The 20,497-nt window shown below is 28.0% G+C and overlaps 1 protein-coding gene and 1 long non-coding RNA gene across 4 annotated transcripts in view; one reads left to right on the top strand and one right to left on the bottom strand.

Moving 5' to 3' along the window:
• LOC142330152 (uncharacterized) overlaps positions 1-20,497 on the top strand; it is a 345,036-nt gene that overhangs the window by 12,302 nt on the left and 312,237 nt on the right. The gene's annotated exons all lie outside the window — the stretch shown is intronic.
• LOC142330151 (peroxidase-like) overlaps positions 1-20,497 on the bottom strand; it is a 310,626-nt gene that overhangs the window by 116,774 nt on the left and 173,355 nt on the right. The gene's annotated exons all lie outside the window — the stretch shown is intronic.

Below are 20,497 nucleotides of genomic sequence, written 5' to 3'. Positions count from 1 at the left end.
TTGGAATTTTACTTGATTTCATATAATGAACTACGCTCCAATCAAAAACGTGATAAGAATTAACAGTTTTACGGGTTAGAATTTTTGAGAAAAAGTGAATATCTGAAAATTTTAAACAAATTCATAGATGTTGTGGAATTGATTTTTTAATTAAAAATCTGAAAACTACAAACAGATTATTACTATTTATGTTTTACAACCTTAGTAGAAAGTGCAGAAAGTTTTCTAGTTATTTCCGAAAATTACAGAGTAACAAATGTTAGGCTTATTAGAAAAATAGGCAATTAAAGTGGTTTACCGATGGAATATTAACTGATATATATATATTGTTGCATATCAGCATGCCAGTCCTACCGAAATGCAGGAGATATTCTGTCCTTTAAGTGACACCTTCATTCTATACATTACAGTATGTAATGATTATTATTTTTCGAAGAACTATGTGTCGTACCTCGAATGCTTTATTATTTTGAGATTTTCTTTATCAGATAGTCACTATATCATGTTTTCAGATTAGTAACTGAATATAAAGTAACGAAAATTTTGAGGAATTTAATAATTAGGCTCTGGAGATAGGCGATAAGTAAAATCGGTTCCGTCAATCCTGAGATATAAGGCCAAAATTAGTACGACACACAAACGTACATTCATTCATACATATGTTTTTTTTTTTTTGGTCTAGATGAACTTAGTTGGACCTTTAAACGTAAAAATTAGCAAAAGTCTCGATGCTCCATTTTTGACATGATCACCATACTTTTCCTTCTATAAATAAAGCTATTCTAGCTACATTTGCCAGGATAGTAAAAAGCGGTAGGTTGGAATAACAAACTTAATGTAAATATATACTTCTGACGTCACTTTTTATTAGGATAGTATAGTATTAAAAAACGTAACTTCAAAATCCATTCCGTATTTTATTTTCCCCAACAAGGAGCTTTTTGAACCTATTACCTTACCGTTGGCTGCATTATATCAAACATATGGTAATTAAATTAAGATTTATTCATCAACAGCTGAGCTTAAATAAATTTAAAATAAATAATGTCGAGGAACAAATGTTCATTTAAATTAAACAAGGTCTGTCATTTAAGTTAAACAACTTCTGTTCACACTCGTCAATTGTTGACGAGTGGGAAGTTGGGAAATTCGTTTGTATGATATAATTGAATATCCCGTTAACTGATGTTAGTAGACGTAGATTTAAAATAGATTTTTCGTTTTTTGCTATATTTTATGATAAAGTTAGCCTATTATTTTTATTTTAAATAGAAAAATAACGGTTATGCTTTTGGTCAAGTACTCTATAAGTATTTAATATTGCTATATTTAATTACTAAACACGTTTTTTTTTACGACCGGCTTGCAATGATATGCTAAAATTATTATGGCCTTAAATTTTTTTTAACCGTAACCTCGATTTATAGTTTTATTTTACATCCACTAATTGTTCCTTGTCAGTAAACTAAATTATTCTTACGTACGGTGTAGTATTACATCTTAAATTACGGTAAAATCTATAGATTATAAATTTTTATGAGGTTGTTTTGTTATTAAGCCCTTTGACATTGTTATTTTAAGTAATATTATCTATAATAATAATTTGAATAGTTAAAATAATTACATAAATATGACCTAGTTATTTAAAACATTGAATGTTTCCAATGTTTTTTTTTTTTTAATTACAGTTTTGAAATGAGATTATGTTTCATATCGATTGTAACACAAAAGGATTTATTCTTCTTTGGTTAATATTTGGTGCAGTAACGCAAATCTATTTTATGATTTAATGTAATACGTACTATATTATGTAAGGTTATCGTGCACCGAAATAAGTTACTAAAAAAAGGTTATGTTTTTACATATGAGCTGTTAAAAATTCGTATATGCTCGATAACCATATTGCGTAAAAATAAATTCAAAATTGTGTTTAGTAATAGAATCAGAATTAATTGTATCTCATCGTTTTGTTACTTTCATTTATAACATTATGCCGAGTTGAACCGTTATGAGTTAATGGAATTTTATTTATTAGTATTAAGATATCATTGTAGCTTTATTTCATATGAAGTTATTATTATAACTTAATTAAGATTGTGTAACATCAAATTTTATTAAATTTTTATTATTATTCTTATTACTACATTACGTTACAGATACATTTCTTTATAAATTTATTGTTGTCCTTTTTAAATAAAATTTTGATTGAGTGACCTATAACATTTTTATTTAAGTACGTTGTTTGAATTTAATTGTACAGATAAAAATTAAGTTAATTTTATTTTATTTTATTTTTTTAATAAGATTTTAAGTAGGATCCCGCCCCTTCTTTAACCGACTTTAGAAAGGAGTAAATTTTGAATTCAATTCATTTGGGTGTGTGTATGTATATTTTATATATGAATACGTAAGATGGTGGATCTGTCTGTTTGCAACGGCATCGTGCGAGTACCAACTGACCGATTGCTTTCAGATTTTCAGGATACATTTGTATTATACCAGGGAAGGCTTTAAACCACATATTCAGGCCCCAGCCTTTTAGGGATTATAATATTAAAGATATTCATTAAAAAAAACCCTTTACTTCATTATATTTCTGACAGTTTGGCGACAGAAATATAATGAAGTTAAATTATTAATTATTTTTTCTTTAAGGAATATACGTAACATTTTTAATAGTCTCATAACCATGAGGATAAGGAATGCATCGGGGGTCTGGGGGGAGGAGTCCTATCCGGCTAGTATGTGTATATATACATTATATATATATATATTATATTTAACATTACATTTTACCAAATTCTCCAATTTCGATGATTCTTTTTTTATTTTGTATAAAATGAGTTGTGCATTTTATCCATATAATGTAAGTGAAGTTTTTTTTTGATAAAGATTACATTGTTTGCGTATAAAATTTGAAAGAAGATTCACTTATTTATCTTCAATAATGTTTGGCATTGGAGTTTTACAGTGTAATTATAAAAAAAATTTCTGATATTCAAAAATTCAAGAAAAATAATTTGAGAATTTAGATAATGTTAAAAACAATATTACGCTTATAAAACCGTTTATAAAAATTGTATTTAAAATTTAGATCTAGATGAACATTTCTAATCTGTAACTGAACATGTCTGTTGTTTAAAAGCCATAATCAAGTAGAGCTTGTGAAAAAAGTATTAATAAAAATAAGTTAATATTTAAATGAAAAAAAAAAAAATGTTAGTTGGCAGTCACTGGGGTGGAGAAATCCGGAGGTCCCGTGTTCAAATACGGTTAGGCATGATATTTTTCTTACGCTGCAAATTTCCATTTCCATATTTCACGACAAATCTCTTTGGTAACTCATGTAATGAATTAAATCATCAGTTAAGATAAAAATAAATATAATAAAATAAATAGTATTTAAAAAATAATAAAACGAGTTTTTTTAACTTAGTTTTTGAAATAAATTTAAAAAAAACTTGTTTTAAGCAATATCATAAAAAGGTTTAATTTAGATAATAAACATTTAAACCTCGTAAACTTCCAATTCAAATTGTTTGACACGATTTAATGCATGCCTTTTATATGGAAAGAGAGAAAGAAAAAAATAGTATGATCTTTAAACGAATCAAAGCATTATCACCCGTGATGAACAAAATTAGGAGTAACCTGTTAATGTTCTTATGATTTAAAATTTTTATAAAGATTTAATTAAAGATTTTTTAATAAACTTAAAATTCATAAAGGCTATTGGATATTGAGTCCTCTTTCATTGTTGTAAAATGAAATCTTTAAAGCGTCTACTGATGATGATTAACAATCGATGTGTGTTCATCTAGGTTTAAGTACAAGTTTTTTTTTATTTCAGATTTAATGTAATTTTGTTTTCGAACTTATATCATTAACAGTTTAGAATGGATTTTTATTTGTATATAAATTATTTAGAGTAAAAAAAAGGAATGCATATTTCGTATTCTCTGTAATATAACATATATTATGTTACAGCCTTTTTAATTAGTTTAGTTACACACGAATGTTTTTTTTTATTAGGTTTACAACTCGTGAGCTGAAAGTTTGTCCCTCGCCAATTGCTGAGTCGAGTGTATTCTTATATTTGCATTTTATGTACAGATGTGTGATGTGTTAGTAACCGGATGATGTCATAATACAACAAACCCCCGCTAGTCCGTCCCGCCAAAGTAAGCCCTTTGGCGGGCCGTCAGTTCTGTTGACAAAGACAGGGACAAACCTTCAGCACACTTAGTGCATCCATATATTAAAATAATAATAGAATTTTAAAAAAATGTAAGATTCTGAAAATTTAATAATTAAAAAAAAAATAAAACTGTTTTAAAAACACGGTAAAACTAAGAAATAAAAATTTTTTAATTGTTTAAATTATAAAATTTTGATGCTGGATTCAAATTAAGGTAATTCTTACAAATGTAAGTTGTTGATAGTAGTTTTTTTAATCTGAAGTCTATTTTAAAAAGAAGAATTTAATTTAAAGTGATACGATTTCTTGCAGCTTAGCTTGATAAAAAAAAAAAAAAATGTTAAGAATAATTACTGTTTTTTTTGTCAATTTTTATACGTAAATGTGCACGCACTAATTAAAAACGGTTAGTATAAAAAATGTATAATATCTTATTTCTCAATTATATGAAAAGAAATCGGTAGTTTGTATGTTAACAAAAATCTCAAGAACCACTGTACTAATCCTATCAAATTTTAACAGTCGCTTCATTATATAATCCGGAATATCATAGCTATTTTGAAATGAAAAGTTGGTAATTATTTAGTTGAGGTGCTTTACCCAGAATTCACAAAAAAAACATATCAAATTCATTCAAAATTAATATTTATTTAATGATGTATTTTGGGTGTAGGAAAATAGAAAATTAGTAAAATTTTACAGAGTGATACACACAAAAAAAAAACAATCGAAAACTCAACAAAAACGCAACAGAACTACTAAAAACATCACTAAACAACTAATAACGAAAAAGTAACAGAACTATTAACGAAAACTGCAATAATAACCACGAATACTGGGAGCAAGAAAAACGCAACCGCAATCATCAAGAGCTAAACCTAATCTAATTAATTATTTATTACTTTTTCCTTTCTTTTTCCTGTTTAGCCTCCGGTAACTACCGTTTAGATAATTCTTCAGAGGATGAATGAGGATGATATGTATGAGTGTAAATGAAGTCTAGTCTTGTACATTCTCGGTTCGACCGTTCCTGAGATGTGTGGTTAATTGAAACCCAACCACCACCAAAGAACACCGGTATCCACGATCTAGTATTCAAGTCCGTGTAAAAATATCTGGCTTTACTAGGACTTGGACGCTGTAACTCTCGACTTCCAAATCAGCTGATTTGGGAAGACGCGTTAACCACTAGACCAACCCGGTGGGTTAATTATTTATTACTTAAATAATCAAAACATTACTGTTGATTAGTCAAGGTTAGCGAGCGTAGGTTAAGTTTGGTTAGATTATATTATTTATTTTCATGTTTATATCTTTAATTATAAAATGTTTCACTATGATGTGAGTATTTTTTTCTTTTTTCATTGTGTTATGTTGTGTGTATGTGTTATTTGTAACACTACGTAAATTTTTACTAATTTTCTATTTTCTGACACCCAAAATACATCATTAAATGAATATATGTTAATGTTGAATGAATTTGATATGTTTTTTTTTGTGATTTCGGGGTGAGGCACCTCAACTAAATAATTACCGAAAAGTTATTTATTAAAACGTATAAATAATAAATAATCCGTTACGATGCTGTATTTCTCATTCGGGCCGCTAAGTGGCGAAACGCTAAATTCTCATGTCCTTTCTTAAGGCGTGCTGTTTCCAAGATATTTCTCAGTAGAAATATTTTTAATAGAGGTCTTATTGAAATTGAAGACAACAAAATATCATGAGTTATTCATTATCAACGCCAAGAAAAAACTGCTGAATATAAATTGATGAAAATTTGTATACACGTTCTTCTTACTGTGTAAGTGGACACTGAGAAATTTAAAATTTTTTTAATTTCTCGGTAACAAATGAAGATATCAGCTTCATTTATTGGTATATGTAATCTTCATGTGAGTATCTAAAAACTAATTTCTAGATTTTTTTTAATTTCCAGTTTAAAGGGTTAAAATGGAATTTTGAATTTATTTTTTGAAGCCCGGTTATTTTTTTAATTTCACGGTAACAAATGAAGATATCAACTTGATTTTTGTTGAATGTAATCGTCATCTGAATAAATCAATTTTTAGATTTTTGAAATTCTATCTTGAAAGGGGGTGAAGAATGGCAAAAAAGATTTTGAACAATGATTGCAAATTTTCACAATCCCGACTATACTAAACGAAATATTCAATAGATTTGGGCTTGCAAATACTCTTCAGATAAATATCCGAAAATTATTTTTCGGGTTTTTTGAATTCCGATATTTTTTACGGGGTATATGGCGCGGCGGCTCAACCAACACAACCATTGCCACTGTTACTGTATGGTTGCATTTGCCTCCGGTTACTTGAATAAAAAACGTGAAATAAAAAAAAATGACTGCGATGGGAAACGCAACTAACCATATAGCGCGGGAGAAGCTGCGATGAAAAGTTAGTAGATATATATTATCTTGAGATAGCATTAATGATATAATTATTTTAATGTGTTAGATAAATTTTTTAATCGATAGTACGTTTTATGTAAATTACAATTGAATTTATGATATTTCTTTAACAAATTTTCTTTACAGATTATTCCGTAACGTGATTTGCTTTCGGACTGGAGACGCCGGCTAGAATTATCTCCGTAACGTATTGTACCCCCTCAACGTAACCCCTCATGTACATACCCCCTCCACGGTCACCCCCACCAATATGCGAAGCGTAAACGCTTCCTTAGCGAGTGAAAGCTTTGAATTCTGTGGCTTCGATAAAATTAAGCAAAACTATAATTTAACCAAATTAAGGGATAAATTTTGTGGTTTTATATAAAATCTGACCTGAAAGTTTAAAAAAAAAAAAAAAAATAGGATGCAGAATTGTGTTTTTCGTACTTTCAGAGAAATCTGGGATGAAAGACAAAAGATATACATTTTATGTTTGGCGTAAAAATAGTTTTATTAAATGTGTAATAAACATATAAGTATTAAACAAAACTTGTAGAGAATTAGAATTCTAAGTCAAATGAGTTTATTTGAGTTTATTTAGTTCAGAAACTAAATAAAAAAACGTACAAATTAAAAACAAAACAAAGCTTTGTTTGTATTTTAAACAAAACAAAAACTTCAATTTTACAAAACAATAAAATTAAATTTCAGAAAAATAAACAATAAAAATTAAACAAAAAACTAACAATGAAATAAAACAACACACGTAACTAATTAAAAATTACTTTTATCTAAATCTGTTTGAAATATTTATTCCTTAGGTTAGAAATACTAACAGCGTATTCCAACAATCACGCTTTTTTATATTTTAAGTTTTAAACAAACTTGTAGAGAATAGTTTGTTTTTCAACCTCAATCTTTTGTCTTTTACCTCACATTTCTCAAAAACGACTAAATATTCGGTTTTGGGACCAATTTTTTCAATTTTTCAGATTAATCACATAAAAGACCACAAAATTTACCCCTTTATTTGGGTCCCAAGAATTACACTCCAGCTTAATTTTACCCAAAGCGCAGAAATCAATGCAAAACCTTTCGCAACCGACACTCGTTAACGAAGCGTTTTGTAGCCAATGTTTATACGAACTTTATTATTTTTCACCAATAGAACACAATTTGTTACGTTAATCATCTATATATAATCATTTGACGCTTTAACTACGTTTGGTTAATTAAAAACGAGTTTTAGTGAATTAGTTTTGTTAACATATTCTTATAAAAGTGCATTTAAAACAAAGTGCTCCAAAAAATTTAAACTTATAAAGTTTCTTCCAAATTAAAACTTTTTTCTACAGAAAATTTAAGCAGAGGCATTACTACAATACTACTCATAATAAAATAGAGTATTTTTCAATTTTTAAAGCGCTAAAAAAGGGAATTGATAATACTTAAATCAAAAAACCAAAAAAAAATATAGCACTTTTCTGTGGTAGAGTGGTAGTGTATCGGCCTCTCTCTCTGGAGGTTCGGAGTTCGAATACCGGTCAGGCATGGCATTTTTCATACGCTATAAAATTCCATTTTCATATTCCCACGCACAAGCTTTACAAGCTTTGTTGCGAAATCATCAAAAAAATATAAAAAATCAAATATATATATATTTATTAAATACTCTGTTTCAACAAAAAAAAGAAAAATTGACATAATTCTCTTACACTTAAAAAATGTCGTATGTTTTAACGAAAAATCTTAAGCAATATTAAAGTGCATAAAATAATTAAAAGCTCTCATCTATAATTTTTCTTTTTTTCAGAGACTTCATTCCTTTCTTGATATTTTTGTCATTTTGCGACAGTTAAGTACAAAAAAAAAAAATTAGGCTTTTAAATCGATTTACTATTTTTATTACCAAAAATAAGTTAAAAAGTATAAAATCAAACTATAAAGGTTTTAATATGCTATAAACTATAAAGGTCAGTAGATTAAATAGGTATATTAAGTTTTGAATGTATCGTTACAAACATTTATGCCAAACAGAGAAAGCAATAAAAAATGTAATATAAATAACGATGATAATAATGAAACAAACCAGAACATAATTATTGATTATTTCCTTGTTACAGATTACAGACTCAATCTGAACATCAAAATATCAATAATATTAAACAAAAATGTAATCCTTATCATAATTCTCGTACAATTAGAAAACTCTCAGAACATTCAACTCACGACTGAACAAAACTATCAATGAAATTGAAATAAAAAAGATGAAAAAATACCAACTTCATTCTTTCTATAATTGTTATTCCAACTTTCAAACGAAACAATTTTTATTGTTTATATAATACAAATCAAAAATATTTAACAACGAACTATGTGTAAAAAGGAATTTTAAGGGCTTTTTTCTTTTTTTGTTTAACCTCGGGAACCACCGTAAGGTATTACTTTAGAGGATGAATAAAGATGTATATATGAATGTAAATGTAGTCTTGTACAGTCTCAGGTCGACAGTTCGTAAGATGTGTAGTTAATTGAAACCCAACCACTAAAGAACACCGGTATCCACTATCTAATATTCAAACTCTTATAAAAATAACTACCTTTACTAGGATTTGAAACTTAGAACTCTCGACTTCAAAATCCGCTGATTTGCGATGACAAGTTTACCACTAGACCGGTCCGGTGGGCTATTTTATGAAGTCCCTGGGTCACGAAACGTGGAAAAATTTAAAAACCCAACCCCATTTTTTGACTGATCACCATATTTTCCTTCTTGTAGCATACCTGTAGAGCTGTGATGTCCGGTACGTAAAAGTAATTCTTAGTTTGGTTTAAAATAACGAGTTTAAAATAATGGTTTTTCTACCACGTTTTAGTCTGATTTGTTTTTAATAAAAGTCAAAGTTCTTAAACACTTATTCATGTTAAAGTTGTCATTACTTAATAGATTTTCTCAGAATTAATTTCACTACAAATTTTGTTTGCAAAATTTGATTTGTTTAATGGTAATTTAATGAAGCTATTAAAGAGAATTATAATTTGCGACATCAATTTTTTGCGTTTTACAATAATTTTCTCAAAAGTTACAACAGATGTTTTAAGACCTGTTTTATTGAATTTTACAGATCAAATTCCATATGAAACCATCAAATTTATCCCTTAATTTAAGCTCCAAGAACTTCAGTATATCTTTATTTTATTACATGACTGCCCAAAAAGGAGTGTATTTCGGGTATATGTATGTATATTTGTTCCACAAATGTATGTATAAGCTCAACGACTGACTCGATTTAGATGTATGGCCCCGCGTTGGAATCCTTACGTTACCGAGAGTATTATAGGCTATATAGATATGTTGTTTTTTTTAATTTTCAACAGTTTCAAATTTGTTATTGAAGCAGAAGTCCTCTGCTGCTTAAGTCCTTTACTTAATATTTTATTAATTAACATAAATTTTGATAAAACTAATATTTATAGAGGTATAATGGATTGAAAAATAAATATGGCCGCCATTTTGTAATTTTCAAAAGAATTGGAGTCCTTATTTTTTGCTAATTTTAAAACTTTATTACCAACACGCTTAATCGGTTATTCGAACTTGAGATATAAATTTTTAAATAAAAATAACGAAATGACGGATAGCGGGAGAACGAAGGAAAAATTGTAATTTTCCTAAGGATATTTTTTGTTTAGTTTTACAAGCACAAGCTAAACGAGCCTTCAGTAAGAAATATAATTTGTTTACATCAAAAATTAATTTAAATGTCAGGAAAGGATTTTTGAAAGTGTATGTTTGGAGTGTCGCTTTATATGGAAGTGAAACTTGGACGATCGGAGTATCTGAGAAAAAAAGATTAGAAGTTTTTGAAATGCAGTGCTATAGGAGAATGTTAAAAATCAGATGGGTGGATAAAGTGACAAATGAAGAGGTATTGCGGCAAATAGATTATGAAAGAAGCATTTGGAAAAATATAGTTAAAAGAAGAGACAGACTTATAGTCGCTTTAATATTGGAAGGACAGGTAGAAGGGAAAAATTGTGTAGGCAGGCCACGTTTGGAATATGTAAAACAAATTGTTAGGGATGTAGGATGTACAGGGTATACTGAAATGAAACGACTAGCACTAGATAGGGAATCTTGGAGAGCTGCATCAAACCAGTCAAATGACTGAACACAAAAAAAAAAAAATAGTTTTACAACTAGAATCTGAAAAATTATAGCCAGCCCACCATTTTAGAAATACCCTTTATTTATATACAACAAATTCGAAAAAGAAATGTTTCAGAATCTATGATTCATATGAACTTTTTTCTTTATTTCTCACTTGTAGTACATTCTGAAATCCTTCCCGTTTCTTTATGAAACACCTGTATAAGATTCAAAAAAAAGATGCTTTAAAAAAAAAAATAGGTAAAAATTGATCTATATTCAATGATACTTTAAACAACTGTTTTCTGTTATTTTATTTTATATGTTAAAATTTTAGTATTTATTTATCAAATTTTCATTAATAAAGTAATTATTTTTTAAAATGCTTCATCTGAAGAAAATTTCACAAAATCATGGTTACAGATACGATATGAATTTTCTAAACTAATTCTCAACACTCAAATACTCAATTCTCAAAACTCATCTAATTCTTATTTAATATGATAAAGAAATGAAACTGATATTACATGGATATCTTAAAAAAGTGAACAAATATATTTCCATTAACTACCGAAGATGAAATCATATTAAACGGATGAAAGGTAAAAGGTATTATTAAAAGTAAATGGAAAAAAAACCATGTTGTAGTGATATTTTTTTACTTGTTTGTAAGAAAAAGGATATATATGGTTAAATTCTAAGCGATTCAAATCATTTAAAAAAGCATAAAGATTTGATCAGATATTTTTTGGTGATTGTAGAAGAAGAGAAGTTAAATAGTTTACAAAAAAAAAGAAAGAAAAACATCAACTAAACAATAATAAAATAGAAATAAATCATAAAAAAGATTAAAACTGGTTTCAAAATGCGTATCAAATGGGAAATTGGTGTAGTTGCATGTGAAAAAATAATGACTAAGTAAAAATCAACAAAAAAGTAAAAATAGAGAAACATCTTATTATATAATAGAACAAATTCTAAATTCGTACATATATGTAAGTGTGTGTCCATATATATATATATATATATATATATATACAGACACACAGCTACAGTATAACAATCGACAATCTTAAAGCTCACTAGGACGTTTTAACATCTTATATCCTAATACCCCGGAACAAGAAAATTATTTCAGAAATCTACACCGAGAAAGTATTAAATAAAAACAGTATTCATCAGGTATTTGTATGCTACGCTCAGGAAGTCCTTCAGCAATCTCCATAACCAATTTTCACAATATTATTTAAAGCTAACGGCTGTAAAATTTAACACTGTCTAGATCTCACGAGAAAATAATCAATACAACTTGATTACACAGCACTTATAAAGATAATAATTATATTTTATTTCTATTAGGTATGGATATAAACAGAATAAAATACAATTGATTTGATTATGAATACAGAAATCAATTCGATGAATACAACGTGATTTGAAATTTCATTTGAATACAATTAAATTTATCACTCGTTAAGTTATAAAACCAGTCCGATAATCTCGTAACAACAAAATACTAATCGTATTTATTCTAATCAAATTTAATTCTATACGTTAACGATTTACACAAAGACATAATTATTAATTTTCTACTAATGCGATAGGATTAACCCAGGTGCTGAGAATTATGCAACCTGTCGTGCCTTCTCCTCTCACTACACAACAGGTACAATTCACGCATTCTTGTACCAACGAAACAATTTCATTCACCTAACACGTTCTAAATTTAATAATTTTAGATATATATTTTACAGAATGTTTCTAAAATGGTTTGTATCTGTTATCATGTCCACCACTTTACGTTCCGTTCGATTAAATATTTATTGTTTTTATTTATTGTTAATTCTAGTATTGTAAATTAGTTTTCTCATTCAATTTTTTTTAGATTGTAAGTTAAAATATTTTTCATTTTTGTAAATGACTAAATTAAAACTGTTCCTGCCACATAGATCATTTCTATATCAATAGCGTTAGGTTTTCTAAATCATAATCTCAAAAAAGTATAATTCAAAACAGAAATTTGTTAGAATTTAAGTTACGGTTGACATTAAAAAAGCTGACAATACAGTTGTAGGACTTTCCTGTCACGCGGCTTTTTTCTGATGCACGGCTAACACGCACTTACACACACAAAACTTAATTTAAAAAACATCAGTACTACACTAGCGCTTCTTGTGGTAAAAAGGGGTACTATTGACGTAGTGTACCCACTTAGTCACTAGTTTAGAGCATTTTTTGGACTGGGGGTGCGATTATGCAAAAGCTTTTTTCCAAATATTATTATTTTTTAATTGCTAACAAATGTGCCTAAGAAAAATAAGACCTTAATTAGGCTAAATCTCGATATACTGGGGGTAGACCTTGCTCTACAACCTCACTCTCATGATCTTTTAGGTTTAAAATGTAATGGCACCAATGCTCCATATGAAGAAGTAATTTGACTAAGTTTGTTCAAAATCGGTCCAGTAGTTTTGGAGATATAAATAAAGTGATTTAGAGTCCGATACCGAACACACACACAGACACGTACATACGAACATCCAAAAAATTTCCATCCGGTGTTTTGGGTTCCTTATGTGCCAAAACGTAAAGATCAGGTGAAAACCGCATATGCCCATATTGTACCGCTTACAATACTTTCCCTTCTAAAGCTATAGCTTTGGTATAACGCTAGATTGGAAAGTAAAAATTTTGAGTACAATCTGAAAATTTCAATGATTCCAAAATATCAGTTAACGAATTAATCCATATTATAAGATGTTAAAACTCAGTTAAATAACAATTTTACGTCAAATTGAAAATAGTAAAATAAAATGAAAAGTTCACGAGAGATTGTTGGAAAACTCAAAAGATCAGTAAAATCAACAAATATTTTTTATTAGATTTTCTAAATAAAAAAAAAGGTCATTTCGAAACAACTCGTAAATACACATATTGGTGGGGGTGACCGTGGAGGGGGTATGTACATGAGGGGTTACGTGGAGGGGGTACAATACACCTCCTTTTGATTGCAATCGACTGGACCAGAAGTGTTAAAAAAAGCCGAAAATCCAAAAAATTGGATTTTGGACTTTTTCTTAACTGCAGTAACAAGCCCTCATTGAGCGATTTTCAACGATATATTATGTGGTACTTATTTTCATTTGTTCCAGAGTTATAGCCAAATAAAATTTTAATTAATAAAATGTTTTGGATCTTACAAGGGGAAGGCACATCGGTTCGAATCAGACTTCATCTCCTTTTTTTTCTTGTTAATTTTAAATTTAAATATATATTTAATTTTAATATATTGATTTATTAATTAGCCTCTATAAAAAATCTTTTAAGATAAATAATAATTCATTGATAACAATAAAAAAAGAAAAAATATCAGAAGTTATTAATGAAATAAAATTTTATTTACTTTCCATTTTAAAAAAAATGTGTGTATGTAATTTAATAGGGATACAAGGAAGTCATGTGGTATTCACATCAGATTTTTTAGATAAAGTAAATATAGATTATTTAAATATTGCTGGTAAATGGAGAGTTAAATTAAATACTACATAAAACTTAGCATTATTATTATTTTACATGATGTACCATTTATTTCATTAAAAAAAATAAGAAAATCGTAAAATGCAGTCCTAGCGTTAAATGTTTCCTAGTAATTCATTTGGTTTAGATCGGAAGATCGTTGAAAACGGATAAATGTTTTATTTATTTTATTTTATAAATTTAACGCTTATTTTCTGCTTCAAGATTACAATAATTGTTCTTTTTTTCTTCTTTGCTAATACTTCTTACTGAATTATTTTCTTTTCCGATACGAATTGTTTGTCTTTATTTCTACAATACTAAAAACATTAGTCTAACAACTGAAATAATCGTGATAGATACATTTTTTTTTCTTTACAGTGAAATAAAATTTGAAAGAAAGGAATTTTTTTCGGTACTTAGATTAGTAATTTTCTATTTTATAAAAAGATTTAACGAAAAGAAAAAAAAAATCTGTACTTTCGTAATTCAAATATCTTAGATATCTATTGGTTATCTTTATCTGAAAGTCACACCTAATATAACAATATATACTTTTAAAATAACAATTCGCTATATTTTTTAATTGTAATAATAATGAATTTGGTCTATATATGTATATATATATTACAGCATTAATAAAAACTGTTATTTATTATTATTTACAATAGGTATTGTTATTATGCGTTGATGTGGGTTCTTTTAAATATATAAAAGGTTTGTAAATAAAAAACAACCTCTTTCATAACTTCCTCTTTAGCACGCGTGCTTTATTAAAAAAATCTATTTATCCCTTTAATTAATAACAGCCAACACAATCGCAATTAATTTTTTATGAATAGCAAACTATTACTACTTAAATTACTAAGTGCTTAAATTTTGTATGTCTACTTTTTTTTGTTGTTTAATAACAAAGATCTTTTGTATTTTAATAGATACAAGTTAAATTTTTTTTTATAAGGTAATAATAAAAGTAATATTATACACCGGATATGCTATAGTTATTTTTTTACGCTTAATTATTAATTTAATTGTATGTATTTTTAATTAAAGGGCTTTAAAAAATGTACAATCTTTTCAATCTTCATGGAAGACGTGGTTTTAAAAAAGTTACAACTCCCTAAACTTGTAATGCAGTAGTTTTTATTGGATTAATTTAGAATCGCAACTATTTAATTGTATTACTCATAAAAGAAAATTGTTTTACTAAGAATCTTTTGTTATATAAAATAGAAAAATTACTAGGATTTATTTTTTAAAATAATTATCTGTAACAAGAAAAATAAAACGTAATAATAAAATGCGCAATTTTTTTTTGGGTGCTACTTTGAAGACTAGTGGATATAAATTATGTACCGATCGAAATTTTGCGTTGTGAATATTCTGTTCTTTCTACCATTTGTTGGTTATTATATCGTTAACCTAAACCATTAAATCACCCGATTGGATTTGCAAATCATCAGCATACTAATTTAAACTTGACTTGTATCTTTGGTAAAAGTTGCTCCATTACTATCTATACTGACATGCTCTATAGAATGGATTATTAGAAAAAAGAAATACAAAAAAAAAGTTTAATTATTTATTATTTATTGTTACGAAGGTCATTTAATAATTAAAGCGACAAATAATAATTATAAAAGAATCTGATATGGACACCTCATGACTTCCTTGTACGCCTATTAAATTACATATACACATTTTTTGCTGCACTTCATTTAAACTTATTTCATTTGAAAGTGAGATACGATCTTCCAATGCTTTAATAAAGTGGACAGTTGCACAACTGTATTGCGGTGAATTATCATATGTTTTTCTGGTGACCGTGTCGACTTTTTATATTAGTTTGTATATTAATTTTGTTTCACTTCGCTCAAGTTGTGGTGTAAGTGAGAACGTGTCGGATACGTAACCATGTGCACATCGGTTCGAATCCGACTTCATATACATATATTTCTTTTAATTTAAATATATTAATTTATTAATAGTTATTAACTTATTAATTAACCTCTATAAAAATTATTGAATTAAAATGAAAAGTACATAAAATTTTATTTCAGTAATAACATCTCATCTTTACTTACTTTACTTCGTACAAGGAAGTAAGTAAGTACTTCCTTGTACGAAGTAAAGTAAGTAAAGGAAGAATTGTGATCGCGAAAAATTTCGGTTTTCAGATTTGTACGAAAATATCTATTTTGACAAGTTTCGGCGTGACGTTTGTATGTACACACGTATGTATGCATCTCGCATTACACGAAAACGATTAGCCGTAAGATGTTGAAATTTTGGATTTAGGACTGTTGTAACATCTAGTTGTTTATTAACTCCTTTGATTGCAATCGACTGAACCAAAAGTATCCAAAAAAGTCCAAAATCAAAAAAATCTGAATTTTTTCTTAATTGTAGTAATAAGCCCTCATTGAGAGCTTTCAACGATGTACATAAGTGGTACTTATTTTCATTGGTTCCAGAGTTATAGCCAAATGAAATTTTAATTAATGAAATATTTGGATCTTACAAGGGGAAGGGCACATCGGTTCGAATCAGACTTGGTCTATTTTTATTTTTTTAAGTTTTATTTTTAATTAAATATATTGATTTATTAATAATTATTAATTTCTGATTTTAAAAACGCTTAATAACAATTTCTAACTTATATAGATCACTAGAAATCCTCGTAAAAAAAGTTGAAGTTTACATTTAAGCCAACCATAACCTACGCTCGCTAACCTCTTCTAATTAACGTTAAATTTACAAATTACATACAGTATTTTCTAAAAATTGGATGCGATTAATCAAATTCACCGCATTTATAAAAAAAATTTAGTCAAATTTTCAGCATTTTATAAATTGAAAGGACCAATCAGGATGTACAGAATATGTTAACTACATGGATGAACGATAACGATACTATTAAATGGTCAGATGGTTTGCCCTTTGTTCAATTTATTATAAAAAATATTTTTATTCAATTTTCATCATTAGTGCAGGCTGAATGCGATGAATTTGATTAATCACCTCCAACGTTGGAGAATAACATTTATAATCTGTATATTTAACGTTAATTAGATGATGTTAGCGAGCGTAGGTTATGGTTGGCTTAAATTTAAACTTCCTTTTTTTTACAAGAGTTTCTCGTAATCTAGTTACGTTAGAGATTGGTATTGGGTGATTTTTTAAAATTTCTAGTTATTGTTTCGACCACCGCCAGAGCTTATCTGTGTTTGTTGACATATACCGGCGAATGTACAATAATATGAGCAAATTTTCGGTCTTTCACCGACGTACTTTATGTATCGACATTCACTAGAGAATATCGAAATTCTCTAATTTCGGTCTTTTACGGTAACATACATATATATATATATATATATATATATATATATATATATATATACACACATATATATATATAATAATAATAAAAAAACATATCCTTATCCATATATTCTTTACACCCCCCCCCACACACACACAAAAATATATATATATATATACACACGAGTATAAAAAAAATATCGTGAATGATTTATAATCAACGCCCAGCAAAAACTAATGAAAATTTATATACATGCTCTTTTTAGGAGGTAGTAACTGAACCTGAAGAAAGGATTTATTGAAATTCCGAGTCTAACGGGTTAAAATGAAGTAACAATGAAATTTACTACTTTTTAATTTCTTGTAACAAAAATGAAGATATGAACTTGATTTCTGGAATGTGTAATCTCCATGTTAACATCTAAAAACCAATTAATAGATTTTTCGAAATTCATCCTTGAAAGGGGTGAAAAAAGATAAAAAAATTTGAAAAATAATTGCAAATTTTCCACTTTTCCGAGCGTACCAAGCGAGATATTCATTAGGTTTGGACTTGCAAAAATTATTCAGATAATTATTTTAAAATATTTCGGTTTATTTTAATTTCGATTTTTTAAAAGATACGGCGGCTCAACCCTACACAGCCAATGCCAGTTTTACTGCATGTGGGTAAAAAACATAAAATAAAAAAATAAAATGTGAGAAACTAAATACGACTAGTGATGTTTGTCGTGCAATGCTAAGAACCGGGCAAAGTAAACTTTATGCACGTAATATAAGCTATAATTACTATTTTTAAGATGGTGGCCGATTATTCTGAAACCCGCATTTTTCGATCACTCAAATTTTCGGTTCCTGTACTAAAACCAAACTGTTCCTCCGAAGGAATTACGATACACTCATGTTTTTTATAAATTGAACAGGTTTTAATTTTTATTTATTATTATTATTCTCACAAGCATGAGTTTAGTAAATATAGGGGAATCCAGGGGGCGGCAGAGCTTCCTGATTAAACGGGGAGGGCGAGCGAAGCGAGACTAAACTTCCTTTGGCCGTGACAGAAAACGTAAGTAACTATATATTGCGGCCGACCTCCGTGGCGCGAGTGGCAGCATCTCGGCCTTTCATCCGAAGGTTCCCGGGTTCGAATCCCGGTCAGGCATGGAATTTTCCCACCCGCTACAAATCATTCATATCATCCTCTGAAGCAATACCTAACGGTGGACCCGGAGGTTAAACAAAAAAAAAAACATGTAGCGCGGGGGGAAGCTGTGACAGAGATACAATAATATAAATGGAAATAAAATTATATATAAATGGAAACCGGAAATGGGGAAAATTTGCAATTATTTTTCAAAATTTTTAACTTTTCTTTACCCCTTTCAAAGTCAAATTTCAAGAAATCTAGAAATTTGTTTTTAGATATTCACATGAAAATTAAACATTCCAAAAATTAAGTCAATATCTTTATTTGTTACCGAGAAATTAAAAGTTGTGATGTGGTCATTTCATGACTTCCTTGTACGCCTATTAAATTACATATACACGTTTTTAAAAGTACATAACATTTTATTTCACTAATTACTTCTGAATTTTTTTCATATAGGTTTTTCTTTATTGATATTATTGAATTATTATTTACTGTAAACATTTTTTTTTTTACAATCGCAGGTTAATAGTTATTAGTAAATCAATATATCTAAATTAAAAAGTTAAAAACAGAAAAAATAGAAATGAAGTTAAATTCGAATCTATATGCCTTTCCCTTGTAATATCAAAATATTTCATTAATTAAAATTTTATTTGGCTATAACTCTGGAACCCTTGAAAATAAAAGTACCACTTAGGAAATATCATTGAAAAGATCTGAATTAGGGCTTATTACTGTTAAGATAAAGTCCAAAATCAAAAGAATTCATCCAAAGAATTTGGATTTTGGGCGAACGGATGTACATCCCGACCGCGTAGGGGAAGACAACCCCGCCTAGTGACGTTCTGGTCGCCACCCCCTCCCCTGTTCAAAGCCCTGTTGGACTTTCGTATAGACTTCACGCCAAAACTAGTCAAAATGGATTCAGGGATGGTCAAAATTGATATTCTCGTTGAAATCTGAAAACCGAGATTTTTTCCATCACAATACTTTACTTAGTAAAAGGAAGTAAAAAGTATATATATATATATATATATATATATATATATATATAAATATACTATATATTCTATAAAATTTAATTTTTATTTTACATTATTTTATTATTGAGCTGTATGAGATTCCCAAGAATCAGCACACTCCAGGTTAGCCTGTTGTATTGCAATCGTAGTTTTTAGCATAATAACCTAAAATTAATAAATTTTTTTTATTACATTAAATTACAGTTTGTTATTTTAATTAATAATATTATTTACGCCCTTAATTAAGCATCATATTAAATTAAAAGAAAAGGTCACTTTGTTCTTTATTTAAAATACGAGTATATAGGAAATAATTTTAATGCAACATTTATTTTTATAATGTAGTATGTTACTTGCATTGATGTAAACCATATTTGTACAATTTTATGACGAGCTAGCTGTATATACCGGTATATATTATAAACATAACTTGATGGTTTCAAACTCATTATACATACGTTCGACAATTAGCCATTACATTACAGTTATTTTCTTATAATTAATATAATGCAACTTAAGAAGCTGGACATAACTATTAATATTTCTTTTAAATGTATAGTGAACTAATTGATAATAGCTAGGGTATATCGTGTTTTATATTACTTATAATACAAGTTTTTAATGTTATAAAAAAGTATAATCATTTATCAGGCAAAAGGAAATTAAACTGGTTGTAAAGAAATTACATCTCGGTAAGTTGTTTAACTATAATTTTGTTTTTTATTTT

Source organism: Lycorma delicatula, chromosome 9, assembly GCF_047948215.1.
Source record: "Lycorma delicatula isolate Av1 chromosome 9, ASM4794821v1, whole genome shotgun sequence".
NCBI classification, from domain to species: domain Eukaryota; kingdom Metazoa; phylum Arthropoda; class Insecta; order Hemiptera; family Fulgoridae; genus Lycorma; species Lycorma delicatula.
The sequence above is the reverse complement of the archived record's forward strand: the minus strand, read 5'-3'. Positions and strand labels throughout refer to the sequence as shown.